A 23993-nucleotide genomic window follows, 5' to 3' on the forward strand; every position below is an offset into this window, starting at 1 on the left:
TTAAGTATTTACTTAGTGAGAAATAATTTTGTAAAGAAACTGCAATTTATACATAAGTATATCATGGTTATTTAATGACAAATTAAATCGCATTCTCACTAAGGATCAGATAAATCATTCTCAGTTAAACCAGATTTCTTTCATACACTTATCAAAATTATTCTTAGTTTGCCCAACATACCTATCCTACTGTATATTTTTCCTAATTATTCTTTGTTTGTTCTATATATGTTAAATGAGAAAGTAATGTACATGTATTGCATCAAAGTGTCAAATGGTCATTTATCTTTTATAATCACCATGAGTGTCACCTTATATGTTGTTAATATATCATTATGTATTTTTATTGGTTGCATCCTTTCATGCCAATTATTCAACGTTAAGCATTTTCATTTATGATATCCTTTCATACCGATAATACACCGTTATGCATTTTCATTTATGGCATCCTTTCATGCCAAAGGCATTTAACCTTTCATCTAACTTGCATTATTGGCACCTTTCTACCAAATGCACAGTTAGGCAATTAATCTTTTACTTAAAGGTATTTAACCTTTCATCTAACTGGCATAATTGACACCTTTCTGTCAAATGCACAGCCATGCAATTAATCTTTTACTCAAAGGTATTTAACCTTTCATCTAACTGCCATTATGTATACCTTTCATCTAACTGGAATTATTGATACCTTTCTATCAAATGCACAACTAGGCAATTAATATTTTACTTAGAGGTATTTAACCTTTCATCTAACTGTCAGGATTAACACCTTTTTGTCAAATACATAGCTAGGTAATTAATATTTTACTCAAAGGTATTTAACCTTTCATCTAACTGGCATGACTGACACCTTTATGTCAAATGCACAACTAAGTAATTAATTTTTACTCAAAGGTAATTAGCCTTTCATCTAACTGGCATGATTGACACCTTTCTGTAGAAGCACAGCTAGGCAATTAATATTTTGCTCAAAGATATTTAACCTTTCATCTAACTGGCATGATTGACACCTTTCTGTCAAATGCACATCTAGGCATTAATATTTTACTCAAAGCTATTTAACCTTTCATCTAACTGTCATGATTGACACCTTTCTATCAAATGCACAGCTAGGCAATTAGTCTTTTATTTTAAAACAGTTTATACCCTAATGATTATTCATAGTATCAATTCCACGCTCATTATAAACATATATCATATAAGGCAAAACATACATTAATTTAAACGTTTGAGGTGAATTTATTATGATTCTCCCTGAACCAATATAATTACCATATATGCACTCATCTAGTATGCCTCGTTAATATGCTTTAAGGATGTCCAGCTATTCGACAACTTTATCTTTTCCATTTTTCTTGTTTGACTCAAGAGCATGGTTACGATCTACACAAGCATCCCATAAGTACACATACCATATTAAATGTTAGTATACTTATCTAACATTTATAATTTTAATGATACTTAAAAGTACTACTATATTAAATTTCTATCAACATTCATCCTATATTAAAGTTTCCAAATTCAATAGTATCGGTACCCCTATCATGGTATCGATACGTATATACAATGGTATTGATACTCGTTTTTAGTATCGATACCATTTCTGCATTTTGTAATCCAAGGTATCGATACTTTCCTTTTTCGTATCGATACCCTATCAGTATCGATACTAATTGCATTAGTACCAGTATTATTCATCATACTTCTACCCATTCAAACCTATAGTATTGGTATTGTTCTATCAGTACCAATACCCTCACCCAGATTTTCCATTTTTCAACCCGATTCTTACCCAAATTTGGTCAAATTTCCTTATGCTTACCCTCAACAATACTATTAAACTCTTATTTACTTATCCCTACTAACTTTCCTTCATTTAGCTTCTTAAAACATCTAAACACTCCCAAGAACATTTCCATCTAAGAATCATACCACTTTTTCTAACATGTTTCTAATCTCATTCAATTCTTCTAATCTCTTATTTACTTCTTTGACAAGTTAAATATACTAATTAACATGAATAAAAACTCATATTCTAACATAACATTCAAAAACCCATTTTCTTAAATCTAAAATATTTCCTCCATCTCCTAGTTTTAATCTTATTTATCTCTTCTTTAAGCTTACATATCACTTAAGGTTACAAAAGCAAACCATAATCGAAAGGAAAAACTAATTAGATGAAGTTTACCTTTGGTTATGGAGGAGAACACAAAGTCACGGGAAGAAGAAGAAGGAAAATATATAACTTAACCTATTTTGTTTTTAACTTTCCCTTTTATTAAATCCCTATAAAAATTTGAGTTTTAAATTCATTTCATTCCAAAGGACCAAAATGCCCTTTCAATCATCCATTGTTACAATTTAATCTAAACCACTCATCCAAATCATTTCTCATCTTTTATCATTTAATCAAATAAATCCTCAAATTTTAAATCTTTTCGATAAAGTCACTGACCTGATATTTGGGTTATTATAATCCAGTAGAAAAGATAATGTTTTAGATAGCGCTTTACCGGATATATTACCAAACCCGGTAAAGCTCTCAATAATAACATTTTCGATAGAAATAATAATGTTTTAGGTACTTTTTTACCGAAAATGTTAAAAAATAATAACATTTCTGGTAGCGCCTTTCCTTAGCCGTATATTAAGGTTGTCGTACGGTAGAACTTCCCAAAACTAAACACACTCCGCCACACCAACCTTTCATCTCTACTCCTTTTCCAACCAAAGATCAAAACTTCCAAACCTACTTCAATCACTGTTTTACCAAATTTAGATTTAAAGATTGAATCGTCCCTAAATCAATCACACAAGCAACATAAGTGGACTCCGATTACGCCATTCCCAGAGAGCTCTCCGATCTCCAGAGACTCCGATCTTTGTATCAGCCACAACTCCCTCCTTGCCTCGAGGTCTCTCTTTCCTCCACCTGCATCACGTGTTTTGTTCTTTGTAATCCTTAATTTTTCTCTATATTTTTTTGTAATTATGTTTCTCTTTTAGCTTTTGTTGGATTTGATTTTTCTTATAGCTAATATTTTGCTTCTACATGTAGACTAATTATATTTGACTGGCCGTTATTCGCTATATTGTTTTGTTATAAACGAACGATACATTTAATGTTTCAGGGAACTAATGTGAGGGTTGTGTTTGGTGATACCACTACATCTCTAGATGTTATATCCCAACAAAAAGTTATTAATATAAAGTATCAAATTAAAGTTGAAATAAGGGAAAAGGTTAGGACCAAATTGTAAGTTTTTTAAATTATTGGGTAAGTTTCGAATCTCTAGGAAGTTTAGGGACTTATCCTTGAATTTTCCCAATTTTTTGGATAATTATTACCAACCCCCAATCGGAAGAAAAATCCCCAAATTAATTTTTCCCAAAGCCTAGCACCAGCCGTCCTCGATTCGCTCACTCCATCCAGTGTCAGCGTACTCCATCGCCACCCGTCGAACCAGTTTTCCCTGGCGACCAAAACCCACAGTCTATCAAGGTGTAATTCTTCGTTAATCGTCACGAATCACCGTTCAAAGCTCTGCCAAAAAACCCAAAGCCCCATTACGATTTCCTTTGATTTACAGCCGATCCGGTGGTCGTTCCATCTCACCGCCTCCAACACGGTGTTCCCCCAGGTGTTTTCGACCCAAACCCGACTAAGACTGTCATCAACATTGTCGATTTCGTTCGATCATCGATGTAGGGGAAATCGATCATCCGACCTGATCCTGTCGTCACTGTCACGTGCCATCACCCACGCGTGGGGCTTGTTTGGTCTAAGAAGTTTTCTAGAACGAGTCGACCCGACCCGCCTACTTGACCCACCAAATCTGACCCGACCTGACTCATCTAGTCTGGTCCAGTTACTGAGTCAAATCAACTGAGTTACTCGCTGACTTTGACCAAGTCAACCAGGTGACTGTTGACTTTGACTGAGTCAACCCTTTGATCGTTGACTTTGACTTCGACTTTAATCGAAAAACTCAAATTGTCTGAAAAGCCCTATTTTATATTTTTCATCGTCCTGAGTCCAAATCCAAAGCCTCTTTTTCCAAATTCGCACACGGTAAGTCATTTTTCAATGGTTTACCTTCGAATTCAATATGGTTTCTCAATTAAGTTCAGTTTCTAACGTAAATTCGGTTGCTATGTATCTGAGGAATTATTGACGTTGAATTCAAGTTCGCGAGTGATCGAATGGAGTTTAAATGGTAGAACGATTTGGCACAAAAGCCGAGGTAATACTCTACAATCTTTTTTGTATGTTTTTCGAAACCCGTTGATAAATGGGAAATGTATGAATAGAAATGATTGGTCCATTAGATGTAGTTAACTATCTTTGGACTTAGATGGAAATTGGAATAAAGACGAAACACTGTATAAGATTCTAACGGCTCGAAAAAGAAATTGGTAGACTAATCGAAAATAAATTTCAGTTCAATGATTTAATCAATAAATCAATCAATCTCAGAACGGGTAACTTCTGATTAATCTCACTAAATATTAAATTTAAGAAATATTTGGTTAAGATATTACCAAAAATAGCATTATAGGGTAAAATTACGAAAATACCCTTGTACTGTAAGATGACCAAGACATCCTCTAGTAGTGAAAATAACCTCCAATGACCAAATGAACAAAGTACTCTAAACTCTAAAGCAACTAGAATACTTTCAAGCCTAAGTTATCCAAAGTAATGCCACTGATATAATTGAATGAAATGACGATAATACCCTTAAAGTGTAAAAAGGACTATGGATGACTATGATAAGTGAGACGACTTGAGAACTTAAATTAAGATCCACTTAAATCTTAGAATCGCCGGTTAAATTTCTGATTTAGTTGGAATCCCCCGAAAGTGTAATATGATTCGAAGAACGTCCAAGCTCTAGAATAACTAAATACCCTCAGATCTGAAATAAACAAATCAATCTTGTATACCAATATGACTATATTATATGACCAAGTTAAACTGAATGGAAGTATTGTATGTACTCAAATTTCGGAAACGATAGAATTTCTCTAGAAACTCCGAAGTGAACAGGATAGACTTGACTACTAAATGACCTAAGTAACCTCAATGACATAGGATTAAGTGAGTGACTCGGATAAGTCTTGAAACGTAGATGAACTTACATAATGTACCATCCCTAAGGATTATAAACTATGAATCAAGTACGTCAACATTTCCTAATAACGTTGCAATACTGAATTGGATTAAAGACCATTAGAATTCATGTTTGTCTCCCTAAGATCCATTCTGTGATGATTCTAAAGATGGTCAATTCGACAAGAATTGTCTGTATTAAAAAGTGAATACTCAGGAAGTACAACGATTTGATCGGTTGAAAGGTATCATTGATGGGACTTTTACAGTTTGAGTTGACTCGATATTCCGATAGATCGACAGAAATCGTAAATACCCTGAATCTTCGTTTCTCCTTTATCAACTTAAATCACCAAGAATTCTCCAAGAACCTAATGCCCAAAATGCCTCTGATTTCCTGGATAATGGAATCACTCTTGTCATATCTGAAAACACAAGTAACTCATATGAAAAGGATTATGAATACCTATATGAGTACATAGTGCCATCGAAAAATATCTAAATACTTTATGATCCTAATAAATCACGTTCTGAATAACTGATGAATTTTTCAGTTATCAACCCTATTATGGGGATCTCATTTATGAATTTAATCAGTTTACAGAAGTTTCATAATTCTCTATCTGATAAACACCAATCACCTCCGAATAATATATGTAATCTCTAGTGTGTTCCCTGATCAGATGAGTGTTTTCTCTAATTTATATTTTGATCTCTGCACTGATTTATGATATCTTTGTTTATCGATTGAAATTATTTTTATACATGGTGCTCTGGGACTCAAGTATGACTGAAGACTCTGAAAGGTTCAGTCATTGCTGGTAATTCCTTGTATAGGTTCAGCACCGACTGGTAATTCCTTATGGACCTAAGGCGACCCTTGGGTAGGCTCTGTGGCCCCAAGAATCATTCTTGGGTAGGCTCTCAGACCCCAAGGTGTTGAATTAGTCCACCCTCTGATAGTATTGTATTATTGAGCTTCCCAAAGTTCACTTTGTTACTCACCCTTTTCAGATTAAAAGGATTGAATCATTGCAACTATCAACATCAATAAAGGATTTCCCCCGGCGTTACTTGCAGAATACACTGCATGTGTTTAGGGGCATGTAGATGGTATTCTGTTTTTATATTCGAGTCTGAACGTATATGATTTTAATTGTGTCTGTAATTTATGAATGGTTTTTTGAACTTATATTTTAATTATAAATTGATTTATGATTTTACACGTTTTAAAAGAAATTTTAATTGTTTTTGGGATTTTTAATGTGGGTCGCTCCAGTGGACCTAAAGTGACACCTCAGATCGGATCAGGTCACCCGCATCGGTCTGTGGGTGTTACATTCATTAGTATCAGAGCTTGGGTTAAGTCGTGTTTTTTTTTAGATAGATCAGCCGGTCAAATGTCATAGGATGTCTAGTTAATACATTCCCCTATACTACAATCGTACTTCTCTAAGCTGGAACTCCAAGGTCGAGTCCCTCTATGTAACAAGCTTACCTAAGTTTTCTATCCGTTAGGTCTCGACTTATGTATAAAGGAATATCAATAATGTTTGTCTAAATTCTGTAAAGTACCTCACGAGTAATGTTAGAGTTACATATCCGAGAAATTTTGACCTGGCTACATAAATGAAATTGAGAGATGTTACCGCTCTATGAACCTAACCTCGTAACCAAGGTTTAATTAATTCCACAAGTATAATTCTGTTCTGATTCTTTTATTGGAATGAGGGAGAGTTCTGAAGAAAATGTATACTCAGCTGGTTAAGGATTAGTAGAGGACACGTACTTCTGTAAAAGCTACTTGAATATATGGAAGAACTGATGGAAGCTTCATTTCTGCATTTCTGTGACTTGAGTGAATTTTGAGAACGAAATTCTTTTAAGGATAAGAGAATTGTCACACCGTAATTTAGAGGCAAAAATTTATTAATATAAATTATTGAATTAAAGTTGTAATAAAGAAAAAAGTTAGGACCAAATTGTAAGTTTCTGAAATTTTTGGGCTAGTTTCAAAAATCTAGGAAGTTCAAGGACTTAGCCCTAAATTTTCCCAATTTTTCTAGATAATTAATACTAATTTAACCCACCCCAATCAGAAGCAAAATCCCTAAATACCCAAATTAATTTTTCCCTAAAGCCTAACACTGATCGTCCTCGGTTCGCTCACTCCGACCACTGTCATCGGGCTCCATCGCCACCCGTCGAACTAGCTTTCCCTGACGACCAAATCCCACAATTCGTCGAGGTATAATTCGTTGTTAATCGGCGTAAATCATCGTTCAAAGCTCAGCTAGGAAATTCAAACCCCCGTTGCGATTTTGTTTGATTTACGGTCGATCTGGTGGTCGTTCCACCTCACCGCCTCCAACACGGTGTTCCCCAGGTGTTTCCGACCAAAACCCGATTGGGAGTGTCATCAACGTTGTTAGTTTATTCTGATCATTGGCATAGGGGAAATCGATCATCAACACCGAGCCCGTCGTCGCTGTCACGCACCGCCACCCGCATGTGGGGCTTGTTTGGTCTAGGGAGTTTTCCAGAACTGGGTCGACTCGACCCACCTACCCACCCGAATCGTCTGGTCTGGTTCAGTCATTGAGTTAACTCGGCTTAGTCAACTTACAGAGTCAATACGTTGACTTTAACCGAGTTAACCAGGTGACTGTTGACTTTAACCGAGTCAACCCGTTGATCGTTGACTTTGATTAAAAAAGTCAAATTTTTCGAAAAGCCCTATTTTATGTTTTTCGATGTCCTGAGTCCGAATCCGAAGTTCGTTTGCCAAATTCACACTCGGTAAGTCATTTTTCAGTTATTTACCTTTGGATTCAATATGGTTTCTCAATTAAGTTCAGTTTCCAACGTAAATTCAATTTCTATGTATATGAGGAATTATTGGATGTTGAATTCAAGTTCGAGAGTGATCGAATGGAGTTTAAATGGTCGAACAATATGGCACAAAAATCGAGATAATACTCTACTACCTTTTGCATGCTTTTTGGAACCTACTGATAAATGGTAAATGCATTAATGAAAATGATTGGTCAATTAGGTGCATTTAACTATCTTTGGACTCAGACAGAAATTGGAATAAATACGGAACATTGTATGAGATTCTAATAGTTCAAAAAAGAAATTGGTAGAATAATCGGAAACAAATTTCAGTTCAATGATTTAATCAGTAAATCAATCAATCTCATAATGCGTAACTTCTTATTAATCTTGTTAACGATTAAATTTTGGAAATATTTAGTTAAGAAATTACCAAAAATAACATTATAGGGTAAAATTCCAAAAATACCCTTGTATTGTAAAAGGGCCAAGACATCCCCTAGTAGTGAAAATAACCTCCAGTGATCAAATGAACAAAGTACTCTGTACTCTAAAGGAACTAGAATACTTTCAAGCCTAAGTTATCCAAAGTAATACCACTCACAAAATTGAATAAAATGACGATAATACCCTTAAAGTGTAAAAAGGACTATGGATGACTATAATAAGGGAGACGACTTGAGAACTTAAATTATGATCCACTTGAATCTTGGAATCACCGATTAAATTCCTGATTTAGTTAGAATTGTCCTGAAGTCTAATATGATTCGAAGCACGTCCAAGCTCTGGAATAACTAAATACCCTCAGCTCTAAAATGAACAAATCAACCTCGTATACCGATATGACTATATTATATGACCAAGTTAAACGGAATGGAAGTATTGTATGTATTCAAATTTCAGAAATGATAGAATTACTCTAGAAACTCCAAAGTGATTGGGATAGACTTGACTACTAAATGACCTAAGTAACCTCAATGACTTAGGATTAAGTGAGTGACTCGGATAAGTCTGGAAATGCTGATAAACTTACATAATGTACCGTCCCTAAGGGTTATGAACTATTAATCAAGCATGTCGACATTTCCTAATAACGTTGTAATGTCGAATTGGAATAAAGATCATTGGAATTCATGTTCGTCTCCCTAAGATCCATTCCACGATGATTCTGAAGATGATCAATTCGACAAGAATTGTTTGTATTAAAAAGTGAATACTCTAGAAGTGCAACGATTTGATCGGTTGACAGGTATCATTGATAGGACTTGTACAGTTCGAGTTAAATCGATATTCCGATAGATTGACACAAATTGTAAATGCCATGAATCTTCGTTTCTCCTTTATAAGCTCAAATCACCAAGAACTCTCCAAGAACCTAATGCCCAAAATGCCTCTGATTTCCTGGATAATAGAGTCACTCCTGTCATATCAGAAAACAAAAGTAACTCAGATGCAAAGGATTTTGAATACCTTTATGAGTACATAGTGCCTCCGAAAAATATCTGAATACTTTATGATCCTGATAAATCACGTTCTAAATAACTGATGAATTTTTCAGCTATCAAACCCTATTATGGGGATCTCATTTATGAATTTAATCAGTTTACAGAAGTTTCATTACTCTCTATCTGATAAATACCAATCACCTTCGAATAATATCTAGAATCTCTAGTGTGTTCCCTGATCACATAGATGTTTTCTCTGATTTCTGTTATGATCTCTGTTCTGATATTTGATATCTTTGTTTACTTACTGAAATTATTTTTATACGTGGTACTCTGGGATTATGACTGAAGACTCTATCAGGTTCAGTCGCTGCTGGTAATTCCTTGTATAGGTTCAGCACCGACTGGTAATTCCTTATGGACCTAAAGCGACCCTTGGGTAGGCTCTGCGGCCCCGAGAATCTCAATAATTCCTTATATCTGATCCTCAAACCATTCATAAATCCTTCACACACTTATGAATGGTTTTTCGAAAAATCATTCATAAATTACAGACATAATTAAAATCATTCATAACGTGTATGATCTCGTAATTTATGAATGATATATGAATGTGTTTATGAATGGATTTCCCCCAACTGGTAATTCCTTATATCTGATGCTCAAATCATTGCCCGTGCTTTTCCACACACTTTTGGCAAGCCTTTGGCTCACTTCTTTAGGTTGACTGCCAAAGTACCTGCTGCTCAGATTATAACTGAGCACCCAGCTATTAGGTGCTTGTGTTTTATTTCTCTCATGACCAGGGTTTTAAAAAACGGTCCGTGACCGTGATTTCGGCCGCGATATAGTGGTTTCGCCGCCGTCCGAGTTACCCGCGACTGTCGCAATAGCGTCCGCGACAGCCGCAATAGCGCCCACGACGGCCGCAATCACGGTAAATCCGAAATAACCGAAAACGCGACCGCGATTTGAAACCCTGCTCATGACCCCCCCCCCCCCTTTAGGCTCATTTTTAATTCAATAGTTGCTTCTACTTGCTACATCCTTCATCTTTTCACCTTTTCGTGGAATTGTTGGCATTAATTCAATGTCATATGCTGCTGCATGGATATATTTATTTGTACATATCCTTTTATTTGTCTAATTACCAGATCTTCTTGCATGACAGGGTTGGACTTGTCTTTCGTGGGAGACAATCCCCTGGTGTGCGTAATGTCATATGGGGCCTGCACAAAGCTCTCAAAATTCACAACCCGAATAGCACTTTGCTTGGCTTGGCTTTTTGGGTAAGCTGCGCTCTCAGCTCAAATGATGTTATACTGTCAATGCCATGATACACATACTCCATACATTTATATTAGTGCACACGCTCAAAAACACATACATAATTATAAATACACCATACACATGGACATGTCCATACATAAATAAGCACTTATGTGTTGCAGATGTTGTGATTTGCTTAGTTAGTTTTATTTTCTATTATTCCGTTGCAATACAATTGTTTGTTTGTGCTTGTAATTCTCCATGTGACGGGTGATCTTCTACTGCTCCGGCTAACAGGTGGTACTCAAGGTTTATTTGCGCAAAAAACTCTTAGAGATCACTGATGATAATCTTTCGACGTACAAAAATTAAGGTAGCTTCTTTAATGAAGAAATCTTATGTGAAGAAACAGCTTTGATTTCATATGGTCCTACAATTTAACATTCTTCTATATGTTTTTTTGATTGAGAAGGCGGTTAGGATCTGTTGGATGGACTCGATCAAATTAGAACAACTGAGCAAGTTCAGGCTGCATTAACTGCCTGCAATGATTTGAAGTTGGATGGCCTTGTAATTATTGGAGGTGAATTAATTGTTAAGGTTTACAGCATGCTATGGTAAGTGAGTGGAAGTGACCAAGTAACAGTTATGTTTGGCTTGTAGGTGTAACATCAAACATAGATGCTGCCCAACTTGCTGAAGCCAAATGTTCAAAAAAGGTAACTTTCAGTACTAAATCTCTATAATCCAACAACTTTTTTGGTTATTATTTCCAATTGGATGTTCCCGCGAATATCTTGAAATGTTTATCGTGTTTCCAGGTGGTTGGTGTTCCTGTTACACTGAATGGAGACCTTAAGAATCAATTTGTTGAAGCTAATGTTGATTTGGATACAATATGCAAGGTATCAATCCAAATATTTAGGAATTTTTATTGTAGTAGTAAAAGAAATTCAGGAGAAAAGACTCCGACAGATTCAGTAATTATTTACTTACTGATGGATTTGGCTCATGGTCAGACAGAAACAATTTAGAAGTTAATTGTGCGGAAAGTAAAGTATCAAAGGGATGGCCTAATCCTTACGGATCATACCTGCAAACTTGTAAATCTGATGTGCAATTCTCTTTATATAACATGCAGGTCAATTCCCAACTTATCAGTATGTCTGCACTGATGTTCTCTCCGCCGAGAAGGTAAGTTCTTTCCATCATAAGATAGTATCTCCTAGGTGAGTGGTCACATCAATCTCTTTTGGCATGAAGTATATTGAAGTTATGAAAGAAGCGAGTAAGAGCAGAGACGCGTGTGATTTAAGCTTTCTGTTTTCTTACCCTAGCTTCCTTTCTTTTTTAGTATTATTATTTTATCCGTCTTATGGGAAGGAAGGCATCACATGTTGCCCTGTAATGCACCCTCCAGTCTCATCCAAATATGGTTTGTTTTTGCTTACTAATTATATTTGTTAGTTATATCTGCTACAGAAAATGTCTATTTTCACTAAACATTTGATATGTTTTAACAGGTAATTCTTGGTGAAGAGGTGGCTGCGTCAAAACTTACTCTTTCTGACATAACAAAGCAAATTTGTGATGTAATTCAAGCTAGGGCTGAACAAGGTAAGATATTGCAAGTTGCTTTATTTCATATTTGAAAGGCTCAGTTGTTATTGTTGTTCCCTGACCTTGTGTGTTCGAACATGGGGTCATCCTTCTGCCTGAAGGGCTTATAGAGAGCATTCCTGAAGTGTATGCACTACTGAAGGTAACTAATGTTTGATAGTGCCTAGTCTCTAATTCCCTTCACATCCTTGTGCTCTAGTAAAGAGGTTTTTCATTTGAAGCTTCGATGTGTCATTAGCCTGTGTTGATGATATTTACTTCAGGAAATTCACAGTTTGCTCAGGCAAAACGTATCTGCTGACACTATCTCTTCCCAACTGTCACCTCGGGCATCTTCTTTGTTTGAATTTTTGCCACCTTTTATAAGGAAACAAGTGCTGCTTCTAATTTCCTATAATTCTTAATGATTAAAGATATGTGCAAATGGTGGACAAATTAATGAGCTTAATGAGTGTCATGTTCAATGTCACAGCTTCCTCTCCGTCCTGAATCAGATAATTCTGCTCAGTTGTCACAGATAACTAGCTTGAGATGTAATTACTTATCAAGAGAATACCCCATCAGATGTTTCTAATTACTGATATCTTTTCTGCCTTTTTCAGATTGAGACAGATAAACTACTGGCGCATCTTGTAGAGGATGAAATAAATAAGCGCCTGGTAGTGCAATTTTCTCCTTTTGTTATCTACCTATTTGATACTTTCTTGTTGACCCTAAACCCTAAACTTTTGAAATCATTAAATGTGTTTTTCTGTCTTTCTGTCAATTAAGTCCTTCCCAAGAGAACGCTGTAGTAGTGTCCCTTTGAATGAATGTATATTTAACTATCAATCTTGGTGTTTTTAGACTGTGATTCTTTACTCACTTGTTTCTCTGTTGTTCTGTGCAGAAAGCAGGTACTTAAAAGGGTAAAAAATTTAATGCTATCTGCCACTTCTTTGGCTGTCAGGCTCGTGGATCCTTGCCATCAAAGTTTGACTGTGATTATTCCTACGTAAGTTATCATTAAAGTGTGGTTATGTTTCCTTTTCCTGTTTTAATATTCTCCCTCTATTAATAATGATGAATTGTTTCAGGTTCTTGGACATGTCTGTTACCATATACTTGCAGCTGGTTTAAATGGTTACATGGCAACTATAACTAACCTAAAGAATCCAGTAAACAAGTAGCGCTGTGGTGCTGCACCAATTACTGTTGAGTTTTGTATTTTGTTTTAGTATAACGCATGATTTAGGTTGACAACTATTAACCCTCATTTCATTTTCTTTCACAGCGTATTCTCACTATAAGGCTTGACTTTGATTGCGTTTGCTAAATCTTAGGCAATGATGACTGTGAAGTGCTGGTCTCAAAACCCCAATCCTTTGGCAATTGGAAAACCGGCTATTCATCCAGCTACTGTGGATTTGAAAGGTAAAGCATACGAGTAAGTGTTGTTTACGATTGTATGTTTCTTCTTTGTTTTTGTTTTTGTTTTTCCCTCTCAGGTCCGTACCATAGTGAAACCAGGGTGTTCTCAGGAAGTTCTGAAAGCGGCTTCAAGTGTAATGGCATCTGTGAAAGAGGTTCTCTCTGTGATGTCTTCATCTTCATCTGGCGCTCAAACCCTGTGATCCAACAAATCAGTTACTATCGTTTATTTTTCTTAATTATCCTCTTCCATCTCTCCTCTTTTTTGTGAGAAACTGATTTGGAGTTCCCCCTGATTTCTTGTTTTCGGGATGGAAGATGTTTTGTCGTTTAAAAAAAAAGAAGAGATAATATATTAATAACCATAGTTAGTGTCTTCGCCGGTTAACAATATTTGTGTAGGCAGTCCAAGAGCAACTTACACAACTGTCTATATTTCTATAATAATTGAGGAATTTGGAGTGGAATTAATTAATAAAAAACTGATTTGGTATGTTATGAACAACTTATATCTGTGCTGTATTTAAATTTCAAGCTGAACTGGTGTCAATTCATTTGAAGAAAGGATAATAAATTTAAAACAATACTAGTTCCTTTAATTTAAAACAATCCATTAATCATTGACTTACACTGTCTCTATAATCACTTCAAATAAATTATAAAAGAATTATTTTACATAAAACAATATTTGATCCCATGATGAGTGATAAGACAGTTTAGTATTCTCAGAGTCTTCCGATATGAGATCGAGATGTCACCGTTCATCTATCATTTCTTTTCTTTCACGCAAACTTATAATTGTCCAACACACCAAAGTTCTGTCTTACTGAGATATCTTCAAGAACATAAATCTCTCGCATTCCTTCTACTGTGTCACTGAATTCATCGACATTTATTCGAGATCAAATTGGTGCCGCCCCCTTGGCGTGAACTTATCATGTTCTGATCGTGGATGCCACTATTCTCAGATGCAGTTGACGTTTGTGCACCTTGGGTCACAAACCTGCGTGTTAAATCCTCGAAACTCCAGTCAGTAAGATAACTTGGTCTGGTTATAACACCGGTCACTTCGATATCTCCAGCAAGAATAGCCACTACACGGGACATGGGTGGCCGCAACGATGGTGACCCCTGAGTGCACAAAAGTGCCACCCTGACCACTCGAAGAGCTTCATTTTCATCGAACTCTATTAAATTTTGATCAATCAGTTCCAGGCTTTGGTTATTTTCGTATAGAACCCATGCCTGGAAACATTGTTGAAAAAAATATTCATTCATCATGAACTTATATGTCCTTTTGAAGCCAATGGAAAACAAGTGGGTACAAGGATTGCCTAATGAAGATACTAATTTTTTTTTTACCCATTTTTATTTTTTATTATTATTATTATTATTATTATTATTATAATAATAATTATTATTATTATTATTATTATTAAATAATAAATTACATGCCCAATTACAAATGGATCCCGGAGCCCAATTCTGGCCCAACTAAGCTAGCCCAATGGAAACCCTAAACCAGATTAGGGTTTCCCTATTCTCCCAGCCGCCTCAGCTTGCTACCGTTGGATCTGGCAAGATCTAACGGTCCAGAGATACCCAACAAGGAAACCCTAGGGTATCATAACCCTAGGGACACGTCCCAGCTGCCAGTGCCACGCCACGACGCCGCCGCCTCGCTGAAGAATCCAGAAGCTTTGCTGCTTCAACACCCGCCGCCCACGTCGCAAGCTCTAGGGGTGAGTCACCACATAGCTCGGTGACTCACCGAACTCCACCTTTCGGACCGGTCCGAGACAAGCGCCGGTGATGGCTATAAAGCCATCACCCAACCTGAAAAAGAAAAAAAGGAGAGAGGTAGCCAACAGAAAAAAAAGGAAGAACGGAGAACAAAAAAAAAGAAAACCCCACAACACAGCAAGGAAAGGAAGGAGAGAGACTTACCGTGAAAGCCACCGCCTTGATCGGAGTCACCACCGGCCTCTAGACGTCACCAAAAACCTTCGAAAACCGAAGGTATAGTTTTTAGATTTGCTCCGATCGGGAGCCGTTTAAAAGAAAAGACCATCGGAACCGTCATTAGGACGGTCCGATCTACGTTTTAATGTAAAAAAAATTATTCCGGCCACCGAAGGCGGTGGTCGGCGGCGGGATCAACGCCGGCAAGCGGCTGCCGGCCGGAGAGCCTCTCTCTTTTTTAGAGAGAAGCGAGAGAATTTTTTTTCTCTCTCAGAGAAGAGAGAGAGAGGGAAGAGAGGAGAAATGAAGCTGGCCCTTCGGGCCAGTCGATTTTGGACTTAAATAGCCCTCCCCAAACGACGCCGTTTTGGGGAGGGGTCTGTTTGTAATTAAATAAAAGTTAAATCCTTTCCGAAGTCATCTAATTTGTAAACTTACATTTTAGTCACTAATCAATTTATAATCCTTTTAATTCGGTTCTTTAATTTTTTTATTTATTTTTAGTCCTTATATTAAAATAATATATTTAGGGTAAATAACAGATTTAGTCCGTTATTTTAAATAATTAATTTTAATCTGAATAGTATGTTTTAATTTATTTTAATCTAATATCCAAATTTTATATAATTTATTTAGTCACTAAATTAATAAATAAAAATATAGCATGTTTAATCCTTTAAATTTGATTAATTATGAATTAGGTATTTAATTTTAATTTTACTATAATTAATCACTAATTTAAAATATTTTTATTTTACTGCTTTTAAATAATAGTTCTAATTGTATTTTATTGTTTTAATTTTACTTGTTATATATTTAAATATTTTATATTATTATGTAGTCATAAATATATATAATAAATAATAATTTTTTTTTAATAAAATAATTTTAATATTATTTTCAATATCGAAGAAAAGGGCAGTCTTAATACAACTGGATGTCCTATTCTGATATTTTAAAAATAAATGCTATAAAAAATTATTATAATTTTATTTAAATTAATATTATTAATATCAAAGAAAAGAACTGTCTTAAGGCACCTAGAAGTCCTTTTCTGATATTTTTAAATAAATAAATATTTTTTAATAATTTTGAAATATAGGATTACAAATTAAATATATTTGAATTTTAAATTTTTAATAATAGAGACAATTTATAATTAAAAAAAGTACCAATTTTGGGCGTTGTAGGGGTGCTAATCCTTCCCTAAACGTAACCGACCACGAATCCTTTTTATTAAAAAGAACAAATTTTGGTTATAAACGCAGATTAGTTCATCTTTAATTGATGTTTCTTAAAACTCTTTTAAAAAAATAATTTTTAGGTATTCGACTACCTGACCCAAAAGGCCGATGGCGACTCCCAAATTATTTCAAACCATTTATTCACATCAATTTTCCCGCCAAGTAAAAAATTCGTGCCCGGACGAAAACGGTACAACGCTTGGCGACTTATGGGGATGGCCAAACTTTAAATCAATTATTAATTGCTCTTAATTAGAAAATTAAAATTCATATTAATTTATAATTATTTCTTTTCAAATTTTTTTATATACTTATTATTTCATAGTATTATATTTTCTTATTAATATTTTATTGCAAGTATTTTATTTCATTATTTATTTTTCTGTCAGAGGTTTGAACATTTTCCTCACACACAACACTGCATTGCTAACATAAAGCTCTATAATTGAGTTTGTCACTTTTAAGTGGGAGTGAAAGCGACGTCTTCGTGAGAATTTATTCTCCGTGCCAGACCTAGCAAGTAACTTTCGGGGTTCATATGCTCTATGTCTTCGTGAGAATTTATTCTCCGTGTCAGGCATAGAGAAATGTGTCCCTCGAATGAACTCGATTCGTTTTAAAGTCTGTAATGGACTAAGATGAGGGTTTGATAGCCCAAGGGGGCATCAACAAGGACAGTTCGGGTACCTTTATTCTTAGATCTGAAACCCTGCATATAAAACCCTAGAAACTCTTCGATCTGAAGCCATGCCGAAATTTTGTCCAAAATAGGTGTACACACAGGAGAAATGAATTCTAACTTTTTTTAATTTATTTATTTATTTCTTACCGATAAAATTACATGTGAATTAAATTATTTAAATTATGAAAAAGCATGTTTAAATAAAGATATTTAGGTAGATATTATTATTAAATTTATTATGTAAACTAATTCATTCTTTTTGTGTGTTTTTATTTTTTTGTTTGCATAGCATCATACAGGATAAAAGGCATTGATCCTCGTGTTAATTGTCATTGGAAAGCCTTCATCCATGGATAAAAAGTGTTCAAATCAAATAATTCTAAACTCAGAAGTAAGACAGGGCTGAGACTTACAAAGACAAGGAGGGACAGTGCAAGATTATGTATCAGACGGCCAGTTATGCTCAGTTTCGCTAAAAAGAAATGACATGCAAGATTTGCGAAGCATTTGGAAAGTTGGGACTCAAACAAAATGTTGCAGTTTTATCATACTTACGGAGACATCCCATATTTACTCTATTCGAAGTTGATGATGACTTACTTCGAGCCCTAATTCAATTCTGGAATCCAGGGTACAATTGCTTCACTCTCAATAAAGAGGACTTGGGTCCTACTATTGAAGAGTACACAACTTTGCTACATATAGAAGGGGCTTTGGAAAATCGAATTATTCAAAGTCAATTAAAACTCAACCCTTTCGAGTTAAATTAGCAAAGATTGCCGGGTCGAGAAGAATGGGTGGCATCCCGTACAAAACAAAAAGGCGAAAGCGAAGGCATTGCTTGGACCAACATTAAGAACTTATTCAGAGTCATCCAGACACTAAAGTACAATTGATCTATTTGCTTTGGGTATGTATAGTATGGTCATCTTCCCAAAGTATTGGGATATATTGAGCTGAAGTAGTAGATTTGTTTGAGCAACTACCAAAAAAGATAATCCTGCTTCTGAAATTCTAGCAGAGACTTTCAGATCGTTAAATGCTTGTAGAAAGCTAGGAGGTGGACGATTCTCAGGGTGTACCCAATTGTTATATGTTTGGATCCGTAGCCATTTCTGGAGGACAGAAAAGGTTTCATACAGGCGCTTTAATAAGGATTATTACCATTAAAAGAATTTCTGGAACAAGAATGGCCGAAAGAAATTAAGAAAGATATGTGGATTAAAGCCTTTCGAAATCTGCAAAGCAATGACATTGTTTGGCGAGCCCCATGGCAAATCCAAAGAGAATTCTTTTACAAATGTGGTGATTACAACTGGATAATACTGCTCGGATTGTGGGGGAGGAATTGAATATGCACCACTTGGTCATAAGACAGTATGAAGGTCGTCAATTTGTACCTGTCACCACTGGATTACATTCATCTGAGTTCGCATTCCACAGCAAAATTATAAGAAATATCATGGAAGCCGTTACAGCTTGGAAACAACTTTTGTATCCGAGCTAAAGCAGCAAAAGAAATGCTAACTCCTGATTATGAGGAATGGGATCTATCAGGAAATGAAAATATTCCTCTACCAGATCAAAATGAGGATATCTCTATGGAAGATCGCATTAAGGTGGTTCCATCAGAGATTGAAATCCTGAGTTGAGTTTGAAGAAGAGAATGCTGGTCGAGAGAATTAGAGCAAATGAGAGATAAGCTATGTTGTGTTGACATTGACTTTCATTCATCACAATGTGCAATGTTGAGAGAAAACAAAGAAAAAGTTGATGGTGAATTTAGAGCATTAAAGAAAAATTACCAGGAGTTATATAAATCCGGAAAGCATCAGGACCAAGCCATCAACAGTACAGATGACTAGAGAATTGAATATCGAGAAGTCGAGTTGAAGATCTGAAAGGAAAGAATAGCCGTCTACTCAAAAGCCTTGAGAAAGGAAAGCAAAAAATGGAAGATTGAGGTTGACAGAAGAGAGCGAATTATAAAACACAAAGCTGAACACCACGAGATCATGAATGAAATGCAAAGAGAAAGGGATCGAGCCAAAGATTTAGAAGAGATGAAGAATGACATCTTTGATAAATTTGAAGGTGAGAAAAATATCATGTTCAAGGGATTTGAATCTGAAATGAACCAGCTGATTGCTGAACTTGAAGTCAGGGGCCAAGATTGAAGAGTTCAATATTGAAAAGAAAAATGGGAGCTGGAAAGAAAGAATTTCAACACCAAACTTGAGGTAGAGAAAGAAGTGGCTAGCAATTGGATGCAAAGATGCAGAAACAAGAATGTTCAAATCCAGAAGCTTAATCAAAGAATGCAAGAAGCACGAACAAAACTTGAAGAAGATCTGGATCAGTCTAGAAACAAAAATGCAGAGTTTAATGCTTACATTTTGCAACTTGAAGAGTTATTATTCCAAGAAAAGGTTCGTCTAGGACCTATTGATCTCAAAGAAAGTAATGAGGAAAGTGCTTCACTACGAAGACGCATTAGAGATCTTGAAAAAATTCTGCACAATTGTCAAGTCAGAATCACTGAATAGAGCAAACTCTTAAAGGAACTAATGAACAATGGCAAAAGTCAACTGATTCTATGTAGAAAGAAGTGAAGAAAGAAGTAATATGGTATTCGAGGCCATGGTACAAATGAGCGAAGTTGCTAGATATGTTGGGGAACTAGCTGTTGAAGCTAAAATAATTGAGCATCACGTTGATCCAGTTTCTAAGTTCGGAAAGAAGGTGTCATGGCTAATGAAAGAAATTATAGAGCTTAATAGGAAAGCTACGCCTTATCTGTAGTTATGAATATTATAAAGAACTTTTGTATGCCGATGAAAGTTGTTCTATGACAGTTACTTTTTGGATCATACCTTTTGCATACATGCATTTTGCATACATTCATTATTCATTGCATATTTTATTATGTATAATTATTATTATTAAGATAAAATTCATTAATTAAAATTTGAAAAAAAATAATATAATAATATCAGAAGATTTTTCAATCGCAGTTATTCTGGCCAAAAGAGAAATACAACATCACTACGGTACTAGACAAGCTACTAAGAGAATTATGGAGGATAAAATATAACGTATTGAGGAACAGCATAATAAAGAACAAGCAGAAATGAGAATGAAGTTGGAGAAAATTGAAGCCAGTATTGCAAATTCACAAGACAGCATGATGCAGAAAAATAGAAGACATGTTTAAAAGACAGGCTATCATTGGAAAAATGCATGAAAATCTTGTATCTTTCGACCAAGAACCTATGTATCCTTAGGTTTTCCACCAGAACCAATTTATCACTCTGGTACTACACTATACAAATCAATGCTCGCACATCAGCATTTCAAGAAGCCAAACCACATGAAAATCGACAAGTAGATCCTGCATCTTCAAGCAAAAATCCACTTATATCAGATGTGAAAATAGGGGATTTTAATACTGAGCATTTAATCCCCGATTTGAATGAGCTGAATGAAAAAGAAAAAGTAAATGAAGAATTGACCAAACAGATCAAGAGCTTAGAAGAACGAATGAAATTCATGGAAATAACTGAATCTTCTATGGATTGACGCTAGGAGTGAGTTTGGTTCCAGACTAATCTCCCCATCAAGTTCAAAGCTCCCGAATTTGATAGATATGACGGTACCACATGCCCTTCATCCCACATTACTATGTTTTGTCGCAGAATGGCAGGATATGTGAAAGACGAGAAATTGTTAATTCATTGCTTTCAAGATAGTTTGACAGGACCAGCTTAAAATAGTATACTCAATTGACCAAAGCCAACATAGATCCTGGAAGATCTGGCTAAAGCATTCTTAGAGCAGTATCGCCACGTAAGAGACATGGTCCCTGATAGATGGACTCTCCAAAATTTGGAGAAAAAGAATAATGAAACGTTCAGACAGTATGCTCAGAGATGGCGTGACACGGTAGCACAGGTTCAACCACCTTTGTCAGAAAAAGAGGCCACAGTAATATTTGTCCATACATTGAAAGCTCCTTATTTAAATCATCTAATGGGGAATGCAACCAAAAATTTTGCAGATTTGGTCATTTCTGGAGAACTCATTGAAAATGTCTTGAAAAGTGGCAAAATTGAATCAAATGAGGGGTCTAGTTCCAAAAGACCTATGTACCGGAAAAAAGAGAATAAAGTCAACAATGCAATTCTTACAACAAGGATTCATCGAAAAGTGTTACAATAACCCAACCAAGGGTTAAAAAGAAGAAACAACACTAATCGAGCAGAGTCCAGAGTATCTCGAAAGGAAAATGAAAGGTCTTCTTTTACACCTTTACCAGTACCATATGCTGAGATCTATGATTCGCGTTAAAAGCAGATGTCATACAGCCTATCCTTTGGTCCCCATGCAACCCACCATTCCCTCCATGGTATGATGTAAAGGCACACTGTGTTTACCATGAAGGAATTACGGGTCATTCTATTGAAAACTGTTTGGCATTCAAAAGGGTGGTTCAAAATTTGATCAATACTGGAAAGTTGGAATTCAATTCACCATCTACATCAAATCATCCATTGCCAAATCATGGAGATAAAAACGTGAATGCAATTCAGGAAGAGAACAGAAAGAAGCAAAAACTGACATTCTGAAATTAAATCTCCTTTGTTTGGGTATTCCAACAACTCTCTTTAGCCGTATAATCCACAACAATTCAGGCCAAAGCATAATGAATGCAAGAATTATTGTGAATATCATCAAGAGAAGGGGCATGAAATTCAACTATGTCCTGAGTTTAGGGATTTGGTACAAAAATTGATGAATAGCAGAGAGATAGAATTCTTTGAAGAAGAGCCAGGGAAAAAAGAAGATGATGTTTGTTCATCAGAGGATTCTAAACCTAGTCAGAGAACAAATGATCCTGTGATCATTAATGTGAAATCTCTATGATGATTCCTGAACCAATAAAGTCAAAAGTAGTTATCACCACTCCTCTACCATTTCCATACAAGGATACCCGCAGAGTACCTTGGAATTATACTACCAATGTTTCAATGGTAGGAGGATCTGCTTCTCTAGAAAAAACAGAAGAGAAAATACAGAGTCTGGGTTCGACATCTGAAGCAGTGAGTGAAGTCGGATTCTTTACAAGAAGTGGGAGATGTTACTCTCCCGAAACATCCAATGCTTCAGAACAAGTGAAAGCAAAAGGAAAAGCCATGGTAATACCCCAAAAGGTATTTGATGATGAATCCCCTCCAGTATTCAATGAGCCTGTAACAGAAAAACAAGCTCAAGAATTTTTGAAATTCCTGAAACATAGTGAGTATAGTGTGGTTGAAAACTACACAAACAACAAGCGAGAATTCTATTCTTGATCTATTGAATTCAGAAGCAGGTATTTGATGATGAATCCCCTCCAGTATTCAATGAGCCTGTAACAGAAAAACAAGCTCAAGAATTTTTGAAATTCCTGAAACATAGTGAGTATAGTGTGGTTGAACAACTACACAAACAACAAGCGAGAATTTCTATTCTTGATCTATTGATGAATTCAGAAGCACATAAAAATGCTTTGATGAGAATGTTCAATCAAACATTTATCCCTGAAGATATATCCATCAATAAACTGGACAGAATTGTGGGACATATAGCCGCTGACAATTATATAACGTTCACGGATGATGAAATACCTGAAGGCGGAATGGGGTCAGTAAAAGCTTTGAATATCACTACACATGTCATGGTCATGTTTTTCCAGGAGTATTGATTGACAATGGATCTGCTCTCAACTTGATGCCTCTAGTCACACTTCAAAGAATGCCTGTGGATAAATCACACATGAAGAGCTATCAGAATGTAGTACGAGCCTTTGATGGTACTCAAAAAGAGGTGCTCGGGAAAATGGAAATACCATTGTTAATTGGACCAGTCGTGCACAATATTGACTTTGTGGTGATGGACATCCACCCTACATATAATTATTTATTAGGGAGGCCATGGATTCATTCAGCAGGAGCCGTTCCTTCTTCATTGCATCATAAATTGAAATTTTTTGTTGATGGACAACTAATATGTGTCGGAGCTGAAGAAGAAATCATTACGTCTGTAACAAGTGATGTTCCATATATTGAAACCAATGATGATGCTCTTGAATGCTCTTTCCGATCTCTTGAATTTGTCAATGCAACCTTTATTGCAGAAGGAATCAAAATTCCATATCCCAGATTATCTAATTGTACCAAGATGATGGTACGACAAACTTTAGGCATCGGAGCTAAAGCTGGGAAAGGTTTAGGAAAGAATCTTCAAGGGATTTCAGTTCCTGTAAGTATAAAGATGAAGAAAGATCGTTTTGGGCTTGGATTTAAGCCCAATTTCAGCAAAAGAACAAAGATGAAAAGAAGATGTGAAGACAGAAAGGCAAGGTTGAAAGG

General features: G+C 35.7%; 2 pseudogenes; one reads left to right on the plus strand and one right to left on the minus strand.

The window, feature by feature from the left end:
• LOC120215485 overlaps window positions 1-13902 on the plus strand; it is a 41413-nt pseudogene extending 27511 nt beyond the window's left edge.
• A 675-nt stretch (window positions 13903-14577) lies between these two features.
• Window positions 14578-23993, minus strand: part of LOC120215486 — a 37901-nt pseudogene continuing 28485 nt past the window's right edge.

Source organism: Hibiscus syriacus, unplaced genomic scaffold, assembly GCF_006381635.1.
Source record: "Hibiscus syriacus cultivar Baekdansim isolate YM2019G1 unplaced genomic scaffold, ASM638163v2 tig00110121_pilon, whole genome shotgun sequence".
Classification (NCBI taxonomy): domain Eukaryota; kingdom Viridiplantae; phylum Streptophyta; class Magnoliopsida; order Malvales; family Malvaceae; genus Hibiscus; species Hibiscus syriacus.